Source organism: Phyllobates terribilis, unplaced genomic scaffold (assembly GCF_046119375.1).
Source record: "Phyllobates terribilis strain yellow unplaced genomic scaffold, ASM4611937v1 Scaffold_245__1_contigs__length_2953440, whole genome shotgun sequence".
NCBI classification, from domain to species: Eukaryota; Metazoa; Chordata; class Amphibia; order Anura; family Dendrobatidae; genus Phyllobates; species Phyllobates terribilis.
Genome location: NW_027363005.1, coordinates 1,073,760 through 1,097,796, shown reverse-complemented (window position 1 = coordinate 1,097,796; position 24,037 = coordinate 1,073,760).

The following is a 24,037-nucleotide window of genomic DNA, read 5'->3' as shown; positions in this document are numbered from 1 at the left end:
ACATTCTCCTGCCTCCAATAATATATACCTGACAGGAGCCCATACATTCTCCTTCCTCCAATAGTATATACCTGACAGGAGCCCATACATTCTCCTGCCTCCAATAATATATACCTGACAGGAGCCCATAGATTCTGTGGCCTCCAATAATATATACCTGACAGGAGCCCATACATTCTGCTGCCTTCAATAATATATACCTGACATGAGCCCATACATTCTCCTGCCTCCAATAATATATACCTGACATGAGCCCATACATTCTCCTGCCTCCAATAATATATACCTGACAGGAGCCCATAGATTCTGCTGCCTCCAATAATATATACCTGACAGGAGCCCATACATTCTCCTGCCTCCAATAATATATACCTGACAGGAGCCCATAGATTCTGTGGCCTCCAATAATATATACCTGACAGGAGCCCATACATTCTGCTGCCTTCAATAATATATACCTGACAGGAGCCCATAGTTTCTCCTGCCTCCAATAATATATACCTGACAGGAGCCCATAGATTCTGCTGCCTCCAATAATATATACCTGACAGGAGCCCATACATTCTGTGGCCTCCAATAATATATACCTGACAGGAGCCCATAGATTCTGCTGCCTCCAATAATGTATACCTGTCAGGAGCCCATACATTCTGCTGCCTTCAATAATATATACCTGAAAGGGCCCATACATTCTCCTGCCTCCAATAATATATACCTGACAGGAGCCCATACATTCTCCTGCCTCCAATAATATATATCTGACAGGAGCCCATACATTCTGTGGCCTCCAATAATATATATCTGACAGGAGCCCATACATTCTGCTGCCTCCAATAATATATACCTGACAGGAGTCCATACATTCTGCTGTCTTCAATAATATATACCTGACAGGAGCCCATACATTCTCCTGCTTCCAATAATATATACCTGACAGGAGCCCATACATTCTCCTGCCTCCAATAATATATATCTGACAGGAGCCCATACATTCTGTGGCCTTCAATAATATATACCTGACAGGAGCCCATAGATTCTGCTGCCTCCAATAATATATACGTGACAGGAGCCCATAGATTCTGCTGCCTCCAATAATATGTACCTGACAGGAGCCCATACATTCTGCTGCCTCCAATAATATATACCTGACAGGAGCCCATACATTCTGCTGCCTCCAATAATATATACCTGACAGGAGCCCATACATTCTGCTGCCTCCAATAATATATACCTGACAGGAGCCCATACATTCTGCTGCCTCCAATAATATATACCTGACAGGAGCCCATACATTCTCCTGCCTCCAATAATATATACCTGACAGGGGCCCATAGATTCTGCTGCCTCCAATAATATATACCTGACAGGATCCCATAGATTCTGCTGCCTCCAATAATATATACCTGACAGGAGCCCATACATTCTGCTGGCTCCAATAATATATACCTGACAGGAGCCCATACATTCTGCTGGCTCCAATAATATATACCTGACAGGAGCCCATACATTCTGTGGCCTCCAATAATATATACCTGACAGGAGCCCATACATTCTGCTGCCTCCAATAATATATACCTGACAGGAGGCCCATACATTCTCCTGCCACCAATAATATATACCTGACAGGAGCCCATACATTCTCCTGCCTCCAATAATATATACCTGACAGGAGCCCATACATTCTGCTGCCTCCAATAATATATACCTGACAGGAGCCCATAGATTCTGCTGCCTCCAATAATATATACCTGACAGGATCCCATAGATTCTGCTGCCTCCAATAATATATACCTGACAGGAGCCCATACATTCTGCTGCCTCCAATAATATATACCTGACAGGAGCTCATACATTCTGCTGCCTCCAATAATATATACCTGACAGGAGCCCATACATTCTGCTGCCCCCAATAATATATACCTGACAGGAGCCCATACATTCTCCTGCCTCCAATAATATATACCTGACAGGAGCCCATAGATTCTGCTGCCTCCAATAATATATACCTGACAGGAGCCCATACATTCTCCTGCCTCCAATAATATATACCTGACAGGAGCCCATAGATTCTGTGGCCTCCAATAATATATACCTGACAGGAGCCCATAGATTCTGCTGCCTCCAATAATATATACCTGACAGGAGCCCATACATTCTCCTGCCTCCAATAATATATACCTGACAGGAGCCCATACATTCTCCTTCCTCCAATAGTATATACCTGACAGGAGCCCATACATTCTCCTGCCTCCAATAATATATACCTGACAGGAGCCCATACATTCTCCTGCCTCCAATAATATATACCTGACATGAGCCCATACATTCTCCTGCCTCCAATAATATATACCTGACAGGAGCCCATAGATTCTGTGGCCTCCAATAATATATACCTGACAGGAGCCCATACATTCTGCTGCCTTCAATAATATATACCTGACATGAGCCCATACATTCTCCTGCCTCCAATAATATATACCTGACATGAGCCCATACATTCTCCTGCCTCCAATAATATATACCTGACAGGAGCCCATAGATTCTGCTGCCTCCAATAATATATACCTGACAGGAGCCCATACATTCTCCTGCCTCCAATAATATATACCTGACAGGAGCCCATAGATTCTGTGGCCTCCAATAATATATACCTGACAGGAGCCCATACATTCTGCTGCCTTCAATAATATATACCTGACAGGAGCCCATAGATTCTCCTGCCTCCAATAATATATACCTGACAGGAGCCCATAGATTCTGCTGCCTCCAATAATATATACCTGACAGGAGCCCATACATTCTGTGGCCTCCAAAAATATATACCTGACAGGAGCCCATAGATTCTGCTGCCTCCAATAATGTATACCTGTCAGGAGCCCATACATTCTGCTGCCTTCAATAATATATACCTGAAAGGGCCCATACATTCTCCTGCCTCCAATAATATATACCTGACAGGAGCCCATACATTCTCCTGCCTCCAATAATATATATCTGACAGGAGCCCATACATTCTGTGGCCTCCAATAATATATATCTGACAGGAGCCCATACATTCTGCTGCCTCCAATAATATATACCTGACAGGAGTCCATACATTCTGCTGTCTTCAATAATATATACCTGACAGGAGCCCATACATTCTCCTGCTTCCAATAATATATACCTGACAGGAGCCCATACATTCTCCTGCCTCCAATAATATATATCTGACAGGAGCCCATACATTCTGTGGCCTTCAATAATATATACCTGACAGGAGCCCATAGATTCTGCTGCCTCCAATAATATATACGTGACAGGAGCCCATAGATTCTGCTGCCTCCAATAATATGTACCTGACAGGAGCCCATACATTCTGCTGCCTCCAATAATATATACATTCTGCTGCCTCCAATAATATATACCTGACAGGAGCCCATACATTCTGCTGCCTCCAATAATATATACCTGACAGGAGCCCATACATTCTGCTGCCTCCAATAATATATACCTGACAGGAGCCCATACATTCTCCTGCCTCCAATAATATATACCTGACAGGGGCCCATAGATTCTGCTGCCTCCAATAATATATACCTGACAGGATCCCATAGATTCTGCTGCCTCCAATAATATATACCTGACAGGAGCCCATACATTCTGCTGGCTCCAATAATATATACCTGACAGGAGCCCATACATTCTGTGGCCTCCAATAATATATACCTGACAGGAGCCCATACATTCTGCTGCCTCCAATAATATATACCTGACAGGAGCCCATAGATTCTGCTGCCTCCAATAATGTATACCTGTCAGGAGCCCATACATTCTGCTGCCTTCAATAATATATACCTGACAGGAGCCCATACATTCTCCTGCCTCCAATAATATATACCTGACAGGAGCCCATACATTCTCCTGCCTCCAATAATATATACCTGTCAGGAGCCCATACATTCTGCTGCCTCCAATAATATATACCTGACAGGAGCCCATAGATTCTGCTGCCTCCAATAATATATACCTGACAGCAGCCCATACATTCTCCTGCCTCCAATAATATATACCTGACAGGAGCCCATACATTCTCCTGCCTCCAATAATATATACCTGACAGGAGCCCATACATTCTCCTGCCTCCAATAATATATACCTGACAGGAGCCCATACATTCTCCTGCCTCCAATAATATATACCTGACAGGGGCCCATAGATTCTGCTGCCTCCAATAATATATACCTGACAGGGGCCCATAGATTCTGCTGCCTCCAATAATATATACCTGACAGGAGCCCATACATTCTCATGCCTCCAATAATATATACTTGACAGGGGCCCATAGATTCTGCTGGCTCCAATAATATACACCTGACAGGAGCCCATACATTCTCCTGCCTCCAATAATATATACGTGACAGGAGCCCATACATTCTGCTGCCTCCAATACTATATACCTGACAGGAACCCATACATTCTGCTGTCTCCAATAATATATACCTGACAGGAGCCCATACATTCTGCAGCCTCCAATAATATATACCTGACAGGAGCCCATACATTCTTCAGCCTCCAATAATATATACCTGACAGGAGCCCATACATTCTGTGGCCTCCAATAATATATACCTGACAGGAGCCCATACATTCTGCTGCCTCCAATAATATATACCTGACAGGAGCCCATACATTCTGCTGCCTCCAATAATATATACCTGACAGGAGCCCATACATTCTGCTGCCTCCAATAATATATACCTGACAGGAGCCCATACATTCTGCTGCCTCCAATAATATATACCTGACAGGAGCCCATACATTCTGCAGCCTCCAATAATATATACCTGACAGGAGCCCATACATTCTGTGGCCTCCAATAATATATACCTGACAGGAGCCCATACATTCTGCGGCCTCCAATAATATATACCTGACAGGAGCCCATACATTCTGCTGCCTCCAATAATATATACCTGACAGGAGCCCATACATTCTGCTGCCTCCAATAATATATACCTGACAGGAGCCCATACATTCTGCTGCCTCCAATAATATATATCTGACAGGAGCCCATAGATTCTGCTGCCTCCAATAATATATACCTGACAGGAGCCCATACATTCTGCTGCCTCCAATAATATATACCTGACAGGAGCCCATACATTATGCTGCCTCCAATAATATATACCTGACAGGAGCCCATACATTCTGCTGCCTCCAATAATATATACCTGACAGGAGCCCATACACTCTGCTGCCTCCAATAATATATACCTGACAGGAGCCCATAGATTCTGCTACCTCCAATAATATATACCTGACAGGAGCCCATAGATTCTGCTACCTCCAATAATATATACCTGACAGGAGCCCATACACTCTGCTGCCTCCAATAATATATACCTGACAGGAGCCCATACATTCTCCTGCCTCCAATAATATATACCTGACAGGAGCCCATAGATTCTGCTGCCTCCAATAATATATACCTGACAGGAGCCCATACATTCTCCTGCCTCCAATAATATATACCTGACAGGAGCCCATACATTCTCCTGCCTTCAATAATATATACCTGAGAGGAGCCCATACATTTTCCTGCCTCCAATAATATATACCTGACAGGAGCCCATACATTCTGCTGCCTCCAATAATATATACCTGACAGGAGCCCATACATTCTCCTGCCTCCAATAATATATACCTGACAGGAGCCCATACATTCTGCTGCCTCCAATAATATATACCTGACAGGAGCCCATACATTCTGCAGCCTCCAATAATATATACCTGTCAGGAGCCCATACATTCTGCTGCCTTCAATAATATATACCTGAAAGGGCCCATACATTCTGCTGCCTTCAATAATATATACCTGACAGGAGCCCATACATTCTCCTGCCTCCAATAATATATACCTGACAGGAGCCCATACATTCTCCTGCCTCCAATAATATATACCTGACAGGAGCCCTTAGATTCTGCTGGCTAAAATAATATATACCTGTCAGGAGCCCATACATTCTGCTGCCTTCAATAATATATACCTGAAAGGGCCCATACATTCTGCTGCCTTCAATAATATATACCTGACAGGAGCCCATACATTCTCCTGCCTCCAATAATATATACCTGACAGGAGCCTATACATTCTGCTGGCTCCAATAATATATACCTGACAGGAGCCCATACATTCTCCTGCCTCCAATAATATATACCTGACAGGATCCCATAGATTCTGCTGCCTCCAATAATATATACCTGACAGGAGCCCATACATTCTGCTGCCTCCAATAATATATACCTGACAGGAGCCCATACATTCTGCAGCCTCCAATAATATATACCTGACAGGAGCCCATACATTCTGCTGCCTTCAATAATATATACCTGAAAGGGCCCATACATTCTCCTGCCTCCAATAATATATACCTGTCAGGAGCCCATACATTCTGCTGGCTCCAATAATATATACCTGACAGGAGCCCATACATTCTCCTGCCTCCAATAATATATACCTGTCAGGAGCCCATACATTCTGCTGCCTCCAATAATATATACCTGACAGGAGCCCATACATTCTCCTGCCTCCAATAATATATACCTGACAGGAGCCCATACATTCTGCTGCCTTCAATAATATATACCTGTCAGGAGCCCATACATTCTGCTGCCTTCAATAATATATACCTGTCAGGAGCCCATACATTCTCCTGCCTCCAATAATATATACCTGACAGGAGCCCATAGATTCTGCTGCCTCCAATAATATATACCTGACAGGAGCCCATACATTCTCCTGCCTCCAATAATATATACCTGACAGGAGCCCATACATTCTGCTGCCTTCAATAATATATACCTGACAGGAGCCCATACATTCTGCTGCCTTCAATAATATATACCTGTCAGGAGCCCATACATTCTGCTGGCTCCAATAATATATACCTGAAAGGGCCCATACATTCTCCTGCCTCCAATACTATATACCTGAAAGGGCCCATACATTCTCCTGCCTCCAATACTATATACCTGACAGGAGCCCATACATTCTGCTGCCTCCAATAATATATACCTGACAGGAGCCCATACATTCTCCTGCCTCCAATAATATATACCTGACAGGAGCCCTTAGATTCTGCTGGCTTCAATAATATATACCTGTCAGGAGCCCATACATTCTCCTGCCTCCAATAGTATATACCTGAAAGGGCCCATACAGTGCTGCCAATATGATAAGCGAACCAGGGGGGCCCTCTGTTCTCTGTACAGGGCCCAGGGGGGGTAGGGGGCGGGGCTTGGGGGCGTGGCCAATGGGACCCAGGGCCCACCGGGGGATTTCCTGATCCTCCGGTGGGCCAGAACGCCCCTGGTGGGGTCCCTGTGCCCCCCTAACAGGTGACATACTAACTAGCTGAAAATTTACACCCCAGCACCATCTTTCTATCTCTTAAGCTGACAGTGAATGTGTTGGTAGTGTGGCGCCCCTGAGGGTTCAGTTGCCACAGGGGTACTGCACCTCAGAAAGAGGTGTGGTATCTCCTCTCTCAGGTAAGGATGGAGCATCACACAAGACCCTACTTCACACTCAACACTACACCACTCCTGTCCTGTAGGGCAGAGGTCCCCAACCTTTTTTGCACCAGGGACCGGCTTTAAGCAAGACCAGTTTTCCATGGCCCGGTGGGGGTGGGGGCGGGGCTTTGGTCATATGGGGGTGGGGTTATGGAGGGGTGGAGCTGTATGGGGAGGATGCTGGCGGGACCTCGGTGTACAGCGCTGCTAAGTAGCAGCATTGTACATTGAGCGTCAGTGTATACAGCGCTGCTGTTTAGCAGCGCTACACACTGAACACCGGTACCGGGAGCCGCGTCACTGAAGCCAGTCTGCTGCCCCAGCACGCCCCACATAACATGTTCTGCCGGGGGCGTGTCAGTGAGGAGAGCCTGCCGCCCCACCCCGTCAGGAACAGACCATGCTGTGCAGGAGGGCCGCGTCACTAAGACCCGCCCCGTGACGTACAACAGGTACCATGCTGTGCTGTGGAGGGCTGCGTCACTAAGACCCGCCCGACGCCCCACCCCGTCCTGCATAATGTTCTCTGCCGGGAGCTGCGAGCTGTCACGGCTATGGCAGAAAACATTATAAATCCACACAGAGCGAGTTCTGACCAGGGCGCAGGGCCGCGGAGCTAGCTGTCAGCGGCAGGGCCGGCTCCAGGTTTTTCTGGGCCCCGGGCGAAAGAGTCTCAGTGGGCCCCTTTAACACATACCACGATTCATGATGCAGAGATACGGCGGAGAAATATATATATATAGTACAATGCAAAGATTTCACTTCATGAGTGATATCTATTGTAAATTCTACAATAGCTCAGAAACCGGTGAATCGCTCCACACAGAATAGTGGCCCCCATATAAGGCTCCATACGGAATACTGGTCCCCATATAACGCCCATACGGAATACTGGCCCCCATATAACGCTTCATACGGAATACTGGCCCCCATATAAGGCCCCATACGGAATACTTGCCCCCATATAAGGCCCCATACGGAATACTTGCCCCCATATAAGGCCCCATACGGAATACTTGCCCCCATATAAGGCCCCATACGGAATACTTGCCCCCATATAAGGCCCCATACGGAATACTGGCCCCCATATAAGACCCCATACGGAATACTGGCCCCCATATAAGGCTCCATACAGAATACTGGCCCCCATATAACGCTCCATACAGGATACTGGCCCCCATATAACGCTCCATACAGGATACCGGTCCCCATATAATGCTGCATGCAGGCTGTTACCCCCCACATAATGCCCCATACAGGCTGTCCCCCCCTTATAATGCTCCATGCAGGCTGTTACCCCCCACATAATGCCCCATACAGGCCCCTCCCTTTTAATGCTCCATGCAGGCTGTTACCCCCACATAATGCCCCATACAGGCTGCCCCCCCCCCTTATAATGCTCCATGCAGGCTGTTCCCCCCCACATAATGCCCCATACAGGCCCCCCCCTTTTAATGCTCCATGCAGGCTGTTACCCCCCACATAATGCCCCATACAGGCTGCCCCCCCTCTTTATAATGCCCCATGCAGGCTGTCACCCCTCCTCTTTATACTGCCCCATGCAGGCTGTCACCCCTCCTCTTTATACTGCCCCATGCAGGCTGTCACCCCCCCTCTTTATAATGCCCCATGCAGGCTGTCACCCCTCCTCTTTATAATGCTCCATGCAGGCTGTCACCCCTCCTCTTTATACTGCCCCATGTAGGCTGTCACCCCTCCTCTTTATACTGCCCCATGCAGGCTGTCACCCCTCCTCTTTATAATGCCCCATGTAGGCTGTCACCCCTCCTCTTTATACTGCCCCATGCAGGATGTCCCCCCCTCTCTTTATAATGCCCCGTGCAGGCTGTTCCCCACCTTATAATGCCCCATGCAGGCTGTTCCCCACCTTATAATGCCCCATGCAGGCTGGTCCCCACCTTATAATGCCCCATGCAGGCTGGTCCCCACCTTATAATGCCCCATGCAGGCTGTCACCCCTCCTCATTATAATGCCCCAAGCAGGAATCCCCCCCTCTTTATAATGTCCCATGCAGGCTGGTCCCCACCTTATAATGCCCCATGCAGGCTGTCACCCCTCCTCATTATAATGCCCCAAGCAGGAATCCCCCCCTCTTTATAATGCCCCATGCAGGCTGTTCCCCACCTTATAATGCCCCATGCAGGCTGTCACCCCTCCTCTTTATAATGCCCCAAGCAGGATGCCCCCCCTCCCCTCTTTATACTGCCCCATGCCTCCATACATTAAAAAAAAAAATCAAATACTCACCTCCCTTCTCCTCACCTGCTACCTGCTGCCCGCCGCTCGCTGCTCGGCTCCGAACTCCAGCGTTGTCGTTTCTTCCCACTCAGCGCTCCCTGTGACGGCTCAGGGGAGGGCGCGGTGTAAAGACGTCACCGCGCCCTCTGACCTGAGACGTCACAGGGAGCGCAGAGCAGGAAGACAGCTGATCTGCGGAGGCACGGGGAGAGGTAAGTATCGGGCTGCCGGGGCCCTGAGCAAGCGGCGGAGAAGGGCGGGCGCTGACACCGCTCTCCTCTCCTCCGCCCATAGCCCAGCGGGGTGCGCGACCGCCAGTGGGCCCCTCTGCCTGCTCAGAGCCCCGGCATTTGCCCGGGTGCTGACGCCGGCCCTGGTCAGCGGCGCCGCGGACCGGCTGAAAAACCCCAACGGCCCGGTCCTGGTCCGCGGACCGGCGGTTGGGGACCTCTGCTGTAGGGGGCCTAAATGCACCAGGGTGCTGCCCCGGCCCGCGATAGAGGAGATGGGGAGGAACCAAAGATGGTGGGAACCATGTAGTGGGTGAGGGTGGAGGAAGCACTTTACTTTAGCATCATATATATACAGCGGCCATCTTTATAACCTAGTCTTTTGTCGTGGTTCCTTGGGAAGGTCAGTCAGCACAAAGCTGCGGCCGGCTCAGGGGTCACGGTTCCCGGTCTCAGGCCTCGAGACGGGGGGTTGGGGCAGAGTTGAGTTATAGCTAGCTCTGTCCCCGGTCAGAGTCCAATCAAGAAGGCCCAGGAGGGGAGCAGAGGAGATAGGCTCCACAGACGAAAGGATCCCAGGAGGGTACGGATGGAGCGGAGTCGCCACCTGTATTCTTCACTCTGGCCTAGCCTGAGGGACTCCTGCCGCAAGAGGGGACCGGCCCCCGATATCTGACAGTGTACTTCACGTCATCGTTAGAAAAGCCCGGAGGCTTAGTGGATCCCAGGGGGATACGGACGCAGCGGAGTCGCCACCTGTATCTCTCAACCTGTGTATATCTAGTGGGACCCGGCCTTACTCCACGTTTACATCACATACCGTCAGGAGAGGACTCAGTGGGAGAATCTAGGAAAGAAAGGAACACCCCAGCGGGGTCTTGACAGGTGCTCCTGATCTACCTAGGAAGTGCTGAACCCCTTCCTGGTGGCCGCAGCGCGCCACGAGAAGCAGAGAGAAGCTTTGCAGCTGCTACTTCATCAAAGTGAGTAAATCTTGGATGACTTCACATACTGCCTCCGTTTGATCATTCCTGCGCGGCACTGCACCCACCACAACTCCCCAGATCCTCCAAACTGCCCTGAGGCTTACTCCACCTGTGGGGAGTAGTACCAACCAAGCTGTCAGAACATCAGCCTCAGAGGACTGCTGCAGCGCTGGTGGCCATCACCAGAAACCACAGGTGGCGTAGTCGAACATCCACTCATCCAATAGCCCATTCTTTTTATGTGACAGCCCTGGGCACGGACTGGGTCGCGGCCACGACGACACCCACATACCACCACCATATATTGTCCGGCACCGAGTAACCCCACCGCTCAGGGAGGGCGTCGCAGTAGCAGATAGTTCAAAGCTGTCCACCTTTCTCGAATTTAGTAAGTGACCCCCTGGTCCCCACAGAAGAACTGAACTCTGGTGGTGCCTTCTGATGGCGGCTAAGTCCCCGGCCAGACATGGTGCACTGGTGATTCCCCGTGGAATGATTACAATGATGCTGTTCCCTCCCGGTTAATCTACGATAGGGGCATCTTATAAGGACTCCATTGTGGGTGACCAGGACTGTGACCTTGACTTACCTTAAATAGCTCACAGCTCCCCTGCAGTCCTGAGCTCAGCGTGCAGACCTTCAGCGAGCTCCGGTAAGTGATGGGATTAAGCGCAATGTTCTTGTCCATCAATTCTTTCCGCAGCTTCAGTGCGTGCTGCAGACCCGAGTCTTTCCATGGCGACTCCGCGCAGGCGTTGAACAGGGCAGTATATGTGGCATCTGTGGGAACCAGACCTCGCTTTTTCATCTAAATGATGTAACAAGAAATGAGTCTGTACTGTAAAAACTGTATGTAATAATAGCAATAATAATGTAAGTACATAATATACAGGGCATTATCAGATAATGTACAGGTACTTTACTGCATTACGTTATTGGTCCTCCCAATTAACAGAACAAATGGTCCATGGTGCTCACTGGGGCGCTGACGCCCCTTCACAGCAAGATCCATATAAGTGTGTGCGCCTGGTACTGCCGGCCTCGGCCAGATCCCCACAGCTTGTACACTGATGGACAGCGTACACAATGAATGTTATATTGAGGGCATAACAGTCATGTCAGGTGGCTACTGCTATGTGTATATTCTATTCTGGCCCCTGTGTGTCCTGCAATTGTCACCAGTTCTCCCCTCTGCAGGCTCTAGCGCTAAGCTTCAGTTATCTCTCAGCTAGTGGGTAGAGAATGCTGCACTGACTGCTCACGTACACATCGCACACAGGCGGGAGGGATTCCCGCTTTCCATTCAGCACATGTTCAGAAGCAGTGGCAGTGATATGGTTGTGTAGAGATAAACTCCTTACTAGAATAAGCTGCAGCACGATCTGCCCGTGTCTCCCTCTGATTGTCCTATCACTGTGCTCCTGCTCCAGCCTAACCTGATTTCATTGATCAATAGTGCAAGTAAAGATAAGACACTTTGTAATATACATTATCAGATAAACCTTCTTCTTTTGTCACTTAAAACACATTTTTTGGTCTCCTGCACTAATCATTCACTCTCAATATCGGCTAAATCTGTGGGAGAAGGGAAGGGAACCGGTCACGTGAAAAAACGTTATCAACCTGTAGATATGGGGTTACTCTGCAGGTTAATAGCATTCTGAACCTGCCCGGTGCCGGCATTTAGACTCCCTCTGCCAGGAGGAAATGAACTTTATCGTACCTGGTAGCGTTTGGGTATCAGTCATGGGGGCGGCACTGGTTCAGTCACCGCTCTGTGTATAGAGAGTGACGGCTGTCACCGTGCCCCCAGCCCTGATTGACAGCCGGCCCTAATGCTGAGCTGCCGCCAGTCACTACAGGGGTCGCAGTTACAGGCGCCACTTTCTATACACAGAGCAGTGCCGCCCCAGTGACTGGAAGTCGAACGCTACCGGGAGGAACGCGACAGGTTCATTTCAACAAAAATGTCTGCGATGCCCCTATAAACCTATGGAAGGGGGAGATGGAGGGAGAAAAAGCAGAGCACAGAAAAGGTAAATGCTGAGGCTTATAATGTAGAGAAAAAATGCAGGAGACCCATCATATAATGTACACTCCCCATACATTCATGTACACTCAGGAGTGTATAATGAGTGGCAATTATTCCTTATATAGTACTCCTTATTCTAAAAAGTCATCAGAAAGTGCTGTTAAATCGTAAGGGAATCTGCCACCCGGTTTTAGATACCCCATCTGAGAGCAGCATGATATAAGGGGTGAGACCCTGATTACAGTGATATCTCACGCTTTTTGCTGCTTACTGCTATTTTGATAAAATCAGTGTTTTATCTGCTGCAGCTCTAGTAGTTCTCTGAATGCTGAGCTTTGTATAACCCCACCCACACCACTGATCGGCAGCTTTCCTCCAGTCAGTGGTGGGGATGGGGTTATACAGAGCACATGAATGCCGAGGACTACTTAGCAGAATTTCATACAATTTGCCCAACAGAAGAAAATTCATATGTAAAAGAATACAACGACTATAATACTGCTCCCTATGTACAAGAATATAACTGCGATAATACTGCTCCCTATGTACAAGAATACAACTACTATAATACTGCCCTCTATGTACAAGAATACAACTACTATAATACTGTTCCTATGTACAAGAATATAACTACTATAATACTGCCCCCTATGTACAAGAATATAACTGCTATAATACTGCTCCGTATGTACAAGAATACAACTACTATAATACTGCCCCTATATACAAGAATATAACTACTATAATACCGCCCCCTATGTACAAGAATATAACTGCTATGATATTGCCCCTGTATAAGAATATAACTACTATAATACAGCTCTTATGTACAAGAATATAACTACTATAATACTGCTACTATGTACAAGAATATAACTGGTATAATACTGCCCCTGTATAAGAATACAACTACTATAATACTGCTACTATGTATAAGAATATAACTGCTATAATACTGCTCCAGTATAAGAATATAACTGCTATAATACTGCTACTATGTATAAGAATAAAACTCCAGGCAGGAGAGGAGGCGAGTCCCCACACCGGCCTCACATGGAGGCTCGCACCATGGGGATCGAAGCTTCAGCATCCCGCCCGCCGGAATAAACTGAGGCGCTTTCTTATATACCTTGCGTTTTTATTCTTCACCATTTACTTCGTCAGGGAATAAAAACATTTAAATAATTGTTACGGAAAACAGCGCCACCCTGACCCATGGGTTGTATTTGGTATTACAGCTCAGGGTCCTGCAATACCGGCTGTGAGCAGATGTGGCGCTGTTTCTGTACCAGAGCAGCCATGTTTTTCCACTCTGAGCAGGGCTGTGTCCAGGAAGTCTCTAACCATAGGGATCTGGTTTGAGCGGGCATTTCCCCTTTAAATGTTATGGTCACCTTTGGGGACTTTCTTTTGTATTTAAATGCATTTATTTTTGAGCCAAATATTTTTTGCAAATTGGTTCCATTAAAATTTTTCACAGTTTGGCTTTTACAGGCCTTTTAAGTGGCTGTGGAATGAGTCAACTGAGGACCTGTCAGTGAGCTCCTCTCACTGACACAAAGTTCTGCTCAGCTTTCATGTAGGCTCAGTAAAATGACAGCTTAAAAAAAAAAGCTGCAAGCTCACTGATAAATTCTCAGTTAACTCATTCCGCAGATGTCAGACGCAAAAAATTTAATAAATCCCATTTTTAATAAAATTAAAATATATGCATTTAAGAAAATGTAAAAAATGCCAGGTAAGTGTGAACGATGTCTTGTACGTGGCTAGGTGGATTGTCTGTACTTACTGTACAGGCAGGGGCGTACATAGGAATCATGGGGCCCCATAGCAGAAGCTCTAATTGGGCCCCCCCCCCCCCCAAAAAAAAATGTAAATAATTGTCGGGGTCACCAAAGATCAGATCTCACAACTTTCTATCCTTTACATAGTAATTTTCCTCCTGCTGACGTCCTAGATCTCTCTTTCATTGCCCCATAAAGTGTGATGCCAAAAAAAGGGCCCCCCAAACACAGTATGAAACCCCCATGGTGAATTCCTCCATATGCACAGTATAATGACCCTACTGTACCCCAACTCAACTCCCAGGGTAAAGTATGCTGACCCCAACACAGTATGATCCCCCAACTGTGAGCCGCTAGAGAGGATGGTACATAATAAGGGACGGCTCTATACATAATGAGTACACTATATACTAAGGGACTGTGCTGTACATAATAAGGCTACATTCCTGCATCTGTGCGCAGTGTCGGTGTGCTGGCCTGTTTTACTGACGCATTGAGCATGTCCTATTCTAATCCTCAAAATCGGATCAGAACAGGACATTCTCTGCCCTCTTAGATCTCATTCTCAGATCCGTGATTTTCATGGATGTGTGAATGGATCTATAAAACTGTACGAGTCCGTGGACCATCCGATAAAAAGATCTGGCAGCACACGGACATTTCACACAAATGTGAGAATGCAGCCTAAGGGATTTTACAGATAACATCATCACTGCAAGTCACACAGCGCAGATACAGAATAATATTTACATCCAGGCACTTACCGCTGACGTCTCATCTGATCAGAGCCGGTTTCTGCTGCTTCTTCTCCATCTGGTCAGACCTTCATGTCGACATCTCCCAGCCACGATGATCAGTACAGCCCTAAAAATAACAAGGTCAGATATTGTCGGCATACATGTGTCTCCCCCGCTCTGCGTCCTCGAATACAGATATGTAACCCCCCCCCATTAATATACTATTAGCCACTTAGTAATCAAAATATAAAGTGATAAGCAGCACTGTGCCCCCCATTAACTATAATCTGCACCGGCCAATAAAATAAATTATTCAGTCTCTGTGACTCTCCCCAATTAACTGTAAGGCTATGTGCACACGGAAAATATACAAGGCTTTACAGTACAAGCAAAGTGAAACCCCCATCATTGCTCTCTACCAGCACCCCATCATTGCTCTCTACCAGCACCCCATCATTACTCTCTCCCAGCACCCTCGCAATTGCTCTCTCCCACCACCTCCATCATTGCTCTCTCTCAGCACCCCCATCATTACTGTCTCCCAGCACCCCCATCATTGCTCTCTCCCACCACCTCCATCATTGCTCTCTCTCAGCACCCCCATCATTACTGTCTCCCAGCACCCTCATCATTGCTCTGTCCCAGCACCCTCATCGTTGCGCTCTTCCAGCACCCCCATCAATTCGCTCTCCCAGCACTCCCATCATTGCGCTCTCTCAGCACCCGCATCATTGCTCTGTCCCACCACCCCCATCATTGCTCTCTCCCAGCACTCCCATCATTGCTCTGTCCCAGCACCCCATCATTGCTCTGTCCCAGCACCTCCATCAATGCTCTCTCCCAGCCCCCCCCATCATTGCTCTCTCCCAGCACCCCCATCATTGCGCTCTCCCAGCACCCCTATCATTGCTCTCTCCCAGCCCCGCATAATTGCTCTCTCCCAGGCCCCCACCATTGCTTTGTCCCAGCACCCTCATCATTGCTTGCTCCCAGCAACACGTCATTGCTCTCCCCTTCCCTACCATCCCCATCATTGCTCTCCCCAGCCCTATCAGCCCCATTATTGCTCTTCCCAGCCGCATCATTCCTCTCCCCAGCCCCATTATTGCTCTTCCCAGCCCCATCAGCCCCATTATTGCTCTTCCCAGCCCCATCATTCCTCTCCCTAGCCCCATCAGCCCCATTATTGCTCTCCCCAGCTCCATCATCCCATCATTCCTCTCCCCAGCTCCATCAACTCCATTATTCCTCTCCCCAGCCCCATCAACTCCATTATTGCTCACCCCAGCCCCACCATCCCATCATTGCTCTCCCCAGCCCCACCATCCCTCTCCGTAGCCACCCCCAGCCCCATCAATCCCATCATTCCTCTTCCCATCCCCATTATTGCTCTCCCCAGCCCCATCAACCCCATTATTCCTCTCCCCAGCCCCATCAACCCCATTATTCCTCTCCCCAGCCCCATCAACCCCATTATTGCTCTCCCCAGCCCCATCAACCCCACTATTCCTCTCCCCAGCCCCATCATTCCTCCCCCCACCTCCCCTCCCCAGCATTTCAGTAAAAAAAAAAAACAAAAAAAGAACAACTTACCTCAGCTCGCTCGCCTGCAGCATCCTCCTGGTTGCCGGCAGCTTTCTTCCTGACCCAGGCGCGCGCTGCATGATGACGTCATCAAGCTGCGCGCGCCTGGGTCAGGGAGGAAGCAGAGGACGAACCCTCCAGCTCCGCGGCTATTCTCCTCCTGACAGCAGCGGAGCTGCAGGGATCGCTCCCTGACCGCCGCGTGCAGGGAGCAGCTGCATGGTGGAGACCCGGCGCTGCTGCACCGGCGGCGGTATGTCCACCCCTGGACTGCTATGGGGTCCCCCGGCTCACGGGCCCCATAGCAGTCGCGTGGTCTGCCGCCATTGGCGGTACGCCACTGCGTACAGGAGCTGGGAGCACTGGCTGTAGCCTCCTCCATCTCCTCGCACTTGTCTGCCGCCCTCTGGCGGTCGCTGTAGGTCATGGCGCACACGGCGGCTCCGGACTCCACCAGGAACTTACACACCTGGACGTTGTTGCAGGAGGCGGCGCAGTGCAGCGGGGTCCTGACAGCGACACCAAGCGGAGAAAACGACAGAAACCGCCACAGAAAACCCCCTGAAAAACTAGACCGTCTGTCCTCAATCACCCAGACCCTCGGGGGCTCAACTTTTCTATTTCTTGGGCCAAGATTTTTTTTTCTTTTTCTCCCATTGATGCAATCTGGCCGGGGGGGCGGGGTAGTGCTTAATAAGTGCTCTCAGGCCTCTAACAAGGGATGGGGGGTTTTCTGCCGACCCCTTTAATGCGAGCCGATATTCGGGGCAGCAGCCGGCGCTGTCTGCTGCGTTTACCTTCACTCCGAACTGGACGAGGAACTGGACGATCTCGGTGTGGGGGGCGCACACGGCGGTGTGGGGGGCTGTGAGACCCTCGTCGTTGGGCTGGCTGGGGTCTTCCACCTGCAGATGAGGGGGATGGAGAAGATACAACATTAGTGCTGGCAGAAATCCAGAACGCGGGAGTCATCAGCACAATAAGCGAAGGAGCGGGACGGGCCGGAGGGACGAGCGCGGTAATGAGGGGGACGAGCGCGGTAATGAGGGGGACAAGGGCCGCATTCAGCAGAGGAAAGGAATGAGGGGGGCTTCTAATTCTACCAATCAGAGGCGGATAATATCTGGCTGCAGGACAGGAAGGACATCACCGCCCATCAGCTCTCATCACATTGCCCTCTGTTCACACCTGAGCTGTGTCCACAGTTTATAACTGAAGCAATAACTGTCATAAAGCCTCTGTAAATGGGACAGAAAATCTGCACCAAAATCTGTGCAAAACTTAACTGCAGATTTGGCCACAGATTTCACTCTTTGCAAACCATTAAGTGAAATTAGCAGTGACAATCCACACTGAGAACTTGTGTGGGCGCTATATGATGTGTGTTGTAGGTGCTGTATAGCGGTAATGTGTGGGCACTATATGATGTGTGTTGTAGGTACTGTATAGCGGTAATGTGTGGGCGCTATATGATGTGTGTTGTAGGTACTGTATAGAGGTAATGTGTGGACGCTATATGATGTGTGTTGTAGGTACTGTATAGCGGTAATGTGTGGGCGCTATATGATGTATGTTGTAGGTACTGTATAGCGGTAATGTGTGGGCGCTATATGATGTGTGTTGTAGGTACTGTATAGCGGTTATGTGGGCACTATATGATGTGTGTTGTAGGCACTGTATAGCGGTTATGTGGGCACTATATGATGTGTGTTGTAGGTACTGTATAGCGGTAATGTGTGGGCGCTATATGATGTATGTTGTAGGTACTGTATAGCGGTTATGTGGGCACTATATGATGTGTGTTGTAGGCACTGTATAGCGGTAATGTGTGGGCGCTATATGATGTGTGTTGTAGGTACTGAATAGCGGTAATGTGTGGGCACTATATGATGTGTGTTGTAGGCGCTGTATAGCGGTAATGTGTGGGCGCTATATGATGTGTGTTGTAGGTACTGTATAGCGGTAATGTGTGGGCACTATATGATGTATGTTGTAGGTACTGTATAGCGGTAATGTGTGGGCACTATATGATGTGTGTTGTAGGTACTGTATAGCGGTAATGTGTGGGCACTATATGATGTATGTTGTAGGTACTGTATAGCGGTAATGTGTGGGCACTGTGTGATGCGTGCTGTAGGCACTGTATAGCGGTAATGTGTGGACGCTATATGATGCGTGTTGTAGGTACTGTATAGCGGTAATGTGTGGACGCTATATGATGTGTGTTGTAGGTACTGTATAGCGGTAATGTGTGGGCGCTATATGATGTGTGTTGTAGGTACTGTATAGCGGTAATGTGTGGGCGCTATATGATGTGTGTTGTAGGTACTGTATAGCGGTAATGTGTGGGCGCTATATGATGTGTGTTGTAGGTACTGTATAGCGGTAATGTGTGGGCGCTATATGATGTGTGTTGTAGGTACTGTATAGCGGTAATGTGTGGGCGCTATATGATGTGTGTTGTAGGTACTGTATAGCGGTAATGTGTGGGCACTATATGATGTGTGTTGTAGGTACTGTATAGCGGTAATGTGTGGGCACTATATGATGTGTGTTGTAGGCACTGTATAGCGGTAATGTGTGGGCGCTATATGATGTGTGTTGTAGGTACTGTATAGCGGTAATGTGTGGGCACTATATGATGTGTGTTGTAGGTACTGTATAGCGGTAATGTGTGGGCACTATATGATGTGTGTTGTAGGCACTGTATAGCGGTAATGTGTGGGCGCTATATGATGTGTGTTGTAGGTACTGTATAGCGGTAATGTGTGGGCGCTATATGATGTGTGTTGTAGGTACTGTATAGCGGTAATGTGTGGACGCTATATGATGTGTGTTGTAGGTACTGTATAGCGGTAATGTGTGGACGCTATATGATGTGTGTTGTAGGTACTGTATAGCGGTAATGTGTGGACGCTATATGATGTGTGTTGTAGGTACTGTATAGCGGTAATGTGTGGGCGCTATATGATGTGTGTTGTAGGTACTGTATAGAGGTAATGTGTGGACGCTATATGATGTGTGTTGTAGGTACTGTATAGAGGTAATGTGTGGGCACTATATGATGTGTGTTGTAGGTACTGTATAGCGGTAATGTGTGGGCGCTATATGATGTGTGTTGTAGGTACTGTATAGCGGTAATGTGTGGGCACTATATGATGTGTGTTGTAGGTACTGTATAGAGGTAATGTGTGGGCACTATATGATGTGTGTTGTAGGTACTGTATAGAGGTAATGTATGGGCGCTATATGATGTATGTTGTAGGTACTGTATAGAGGTAATGTGTGGGCGCTATATGATGTATGTTGTAGGTACTGTATAGCGGTAATGTGTGGGCGCTATATGATGTGTGTTGTAGGTACTGTATAGAGGTAATGTGTGGACGCTATATGATGTGTGTTGTAGGTACTGTATAGCGGTAATGTGTGGGCACTATATGATGTGTGTTGTAGGTACTGTATAGAGGTAATGTATGGGCGCTATATGATGTATGTTGTAGGTACTGTATAGAGGTAATGTGTGGGCGCTATATGATGTATGTTGTAGGTACTGTATAGCGGTAATGTGTGGGCGCTATATGATGTGTGTTGTAGGTACTGTATAGCGGTTATGTGTGAGCACTATATGATGTGTGTTGTAGGTACTGTATAGCAGTAATGTGTGGGCGCTATATGATGTATGTTGTAGGTACTGTATAGCTGTAATGTGTGGACGCTATATGATGCGTGTTGTAGGTACTGTATAGCGGTAATGTGTGGACGCTATATGATGTGTGTTGTAGGTACTGTATAGCGGTAATGTGTGGGCACTATATGATGCGTGTTGTCGGCGCTGTATAGCGGTAATGTGTGGGCGCTATATGATGTGTGTTGTAGGTACTGTATAGCGGTAATGTGTGGTCGCTATATGATGTATGTTGTAGGTACTGTATAGCGGTAATGCTTGGGCACTGTGTGATGCATGTTGTAGGTACTGTATAGCAGTAATGTGTGGGCGCTATATGATGTGTGTTGTAGGTACTGTATAGCAGTAATGTGTGGGCGCTATATGAGGTATGTTGTAGGTACTGTATAGCGGTAATGTGTGGGCGCTATATGATGCGTGTTGTAGGCACTGTATAGCGGAAATGTGTGGACGCTATATGATGTGTGTTGTAGGCACTGTATAGCGGTAATGCGTGGGCTCTGTGTGATGCGTGCTGTAGGCACTGTATAGCGGTAATGCGTGGGCACTGTGTGATGCGTGCTGTAGGCACTGTATAGCGGTAATGCGTGGGCTCTGTGTGATGCATGCTGTAGGCACTGTATAGCGGTAATGCGTGGGCACTGTGATGCGTGCTGTGGGCACTGTGTGATGCGTGCTGTAGGCACTGTATAGCGGTAATGCGTGGGCACTGATGCGTGCTGTAGGCACTGTATAGCGGTAATGCGTGGGCACTGTGATGCGTGCTGTAGGCACTGTATAGCGGTAATGTGTGGGCACTGTGTGATGCGTGTTGTAGGCACTGTATAGCGGTAATGTGTGGACGCTATATGATGTGTGTTGTAGGCACTGTATAGCGGTAATGTGTGGGCACTGTGTGATGCGTGCTGTAGGCACTGTATAGCGGTAATGCGTGGGCACTGTGATGCGTGCTGTAGGCACTGTATAGCGGTAATGCGTGGGCTCTGTGTGATGCGTGCTGTAGGCACTGTATAGCGGTAATGTGTGGGCACTATAGCGGTAATGCGTGGGCACTGTGATGCATGCTGTAGGCACTGTATAGCGGTAATGCGTGGGCACTGTGATGCGTGCTGTGGGCACTGTGTGATGCGTGCTGTAGGCACTGTATAGCGGTAATGCGTGGGCACTGTGATGCGTGCTGTAGGCACTGTATAGCGGTAATGCGTGGGCACTGTGATGCGTGTTGTAGGCACTGTATAGCGGTAATGCGTGGGCACTGTGATGCGTGCTGTAGGCACTGTATAGCAGTAATGTGTGGGCACTATAGCGGAAATGCGTGGGCACTGTGTGATGCATGCTGTAGGCACTGTATAGCGGTAATGCGTGGGCACTGATGCATGCTGTGGGCACTGTGTGATGCGTGCTGTAGGCACTGTATAGCGGTAATGCGTGGTCACTGTGATGCGTGCTGTAGGCACTGTATAGCGGTAATGCGTGGGCACTGTGATGCGTGTTGTAGGCACTGTATAGCGGTAATGCGTGGGCACTGTGATGCGTGCTGTAGGTACTGTATAGCGGTAATGCGTGGGCACTGTGATGCGTGCTGTAGGCACTGTATAGCGGTAATGCGTGGGCACTGTGTGATGCGTGCTGTAGGCACTGTATAGCGGTAATGCGTGGGCACTATATGATGCGTGTTGTAGGTACTGTATAGCGGTAATGTGTGGGATCTATATGATGCGTGTTGTAGGTACTGTATAGCGGTAATGTGTGGGCGCTATATGATGCGTGTTGTAGGTACTGTATAGCGGTAATGTGGGTTCTATATGATGCGTGTTGTAGGTACTGTATAGCGATAATGTGTGGGCGCTATATGATGCGTGTTGTAGGTACTGTATAGCGGTAATGTGTCGGCACTATATTATATATGTTGTACTGTATAGCGGTAATGTGTGGGCACTATATGACGGCATTTTGTATACTTATACAAATAAATATTGGCATCCTGCTTTGCTTTTTGCTCACGGCCCCGTCGCCTTCTCTCCTCTGCCGGCGCCCCGTCGCCTTCTCTCCTCTGCCGGCGCCCCGTCGCCTTCTCTCCTCTGCCGGCGCCCCGTCGCCTTCTCTCCTCTGCCGGCGCCCCGTCGCCTTCTCTCCTCTGCCGGCGCCGTGCCCCTTCCTCACTAATGTTATTTGCTTTCCTTAGATTTGCTTTCTGACAACATTGTGCTTTCGCTGACCCACGCTGCAGCCGCAGAGGTCGTCTTGCAGATCATCTCGGAGTGTTACCCCCAGGTAATAATAAATACTATTAATTACAGCCCCATCTGTGATCTGAGCAGATCCACACTAGGCTATGCCACTGGAGATCCTTGGGGACCCTGCTGGGACCCCCACAATCTTTTTTGTCACTCTTGGGCTAATGATACATGGGGTAAGAACCAGCGCCCCCCTGTCCATAGGGTGTTTGTGAAATTCTCTATATATATTTTTGTAGCTTCAGTCTTTGGACCTGAGTTGTCGTCGTCTCTCCAAGCTGACTGGTTTTGCTCATCTCTTCTACCTGACCCGGCACCTGCAGAGTCTGAACCTCTCCTATAACGAGGTACGTCGCCTCCTTGCGCAGGGATCGGGTCTGCTGCCGTCGTGACGTCTTTTCCGATTACCCCGTATATGCCATCGATCGTGGGGTACCGGTGGGTAACAGTGGCAGTCAGTGGCCTCCTGAAGACCCCCGTCCTGCCATCTCTGTACATCTGTGTTCCCAGTATAGTACAAGAAATCAAACAGTCGCAGAGTCCAGGGCAAAAATAAGTAAAAATTTATTTAAAAATGAATAAATAAACTAAAACCCATAATTTTCATTTGTCTCGCTTTTCCCAATTAAAAACTAAAGAAATAAAAAAAAATAAATAAACAGAAAAATTGGTAAATCGAATCCGTAAAACTCCATCCTATGAAAATATAAAGAACCCAAATTGTAAACCTTTTAAAAAAATTAAAATCAAAATAATTGATTTTTCGATCGCTGCACTTCTCAAAAATGGAATAAAAAGCAATCGATCAAAATGGTATGAATAAAAATACAAAAAGACCCTCACCCAGCCCCAGCAACAGAAAAAGTTACAAGTCCCAAAAATGGAGGAATAGAAAGCCCATACTCATCCTGGGAAAAAAAAACCCCAGGCCATATAGACGGAACA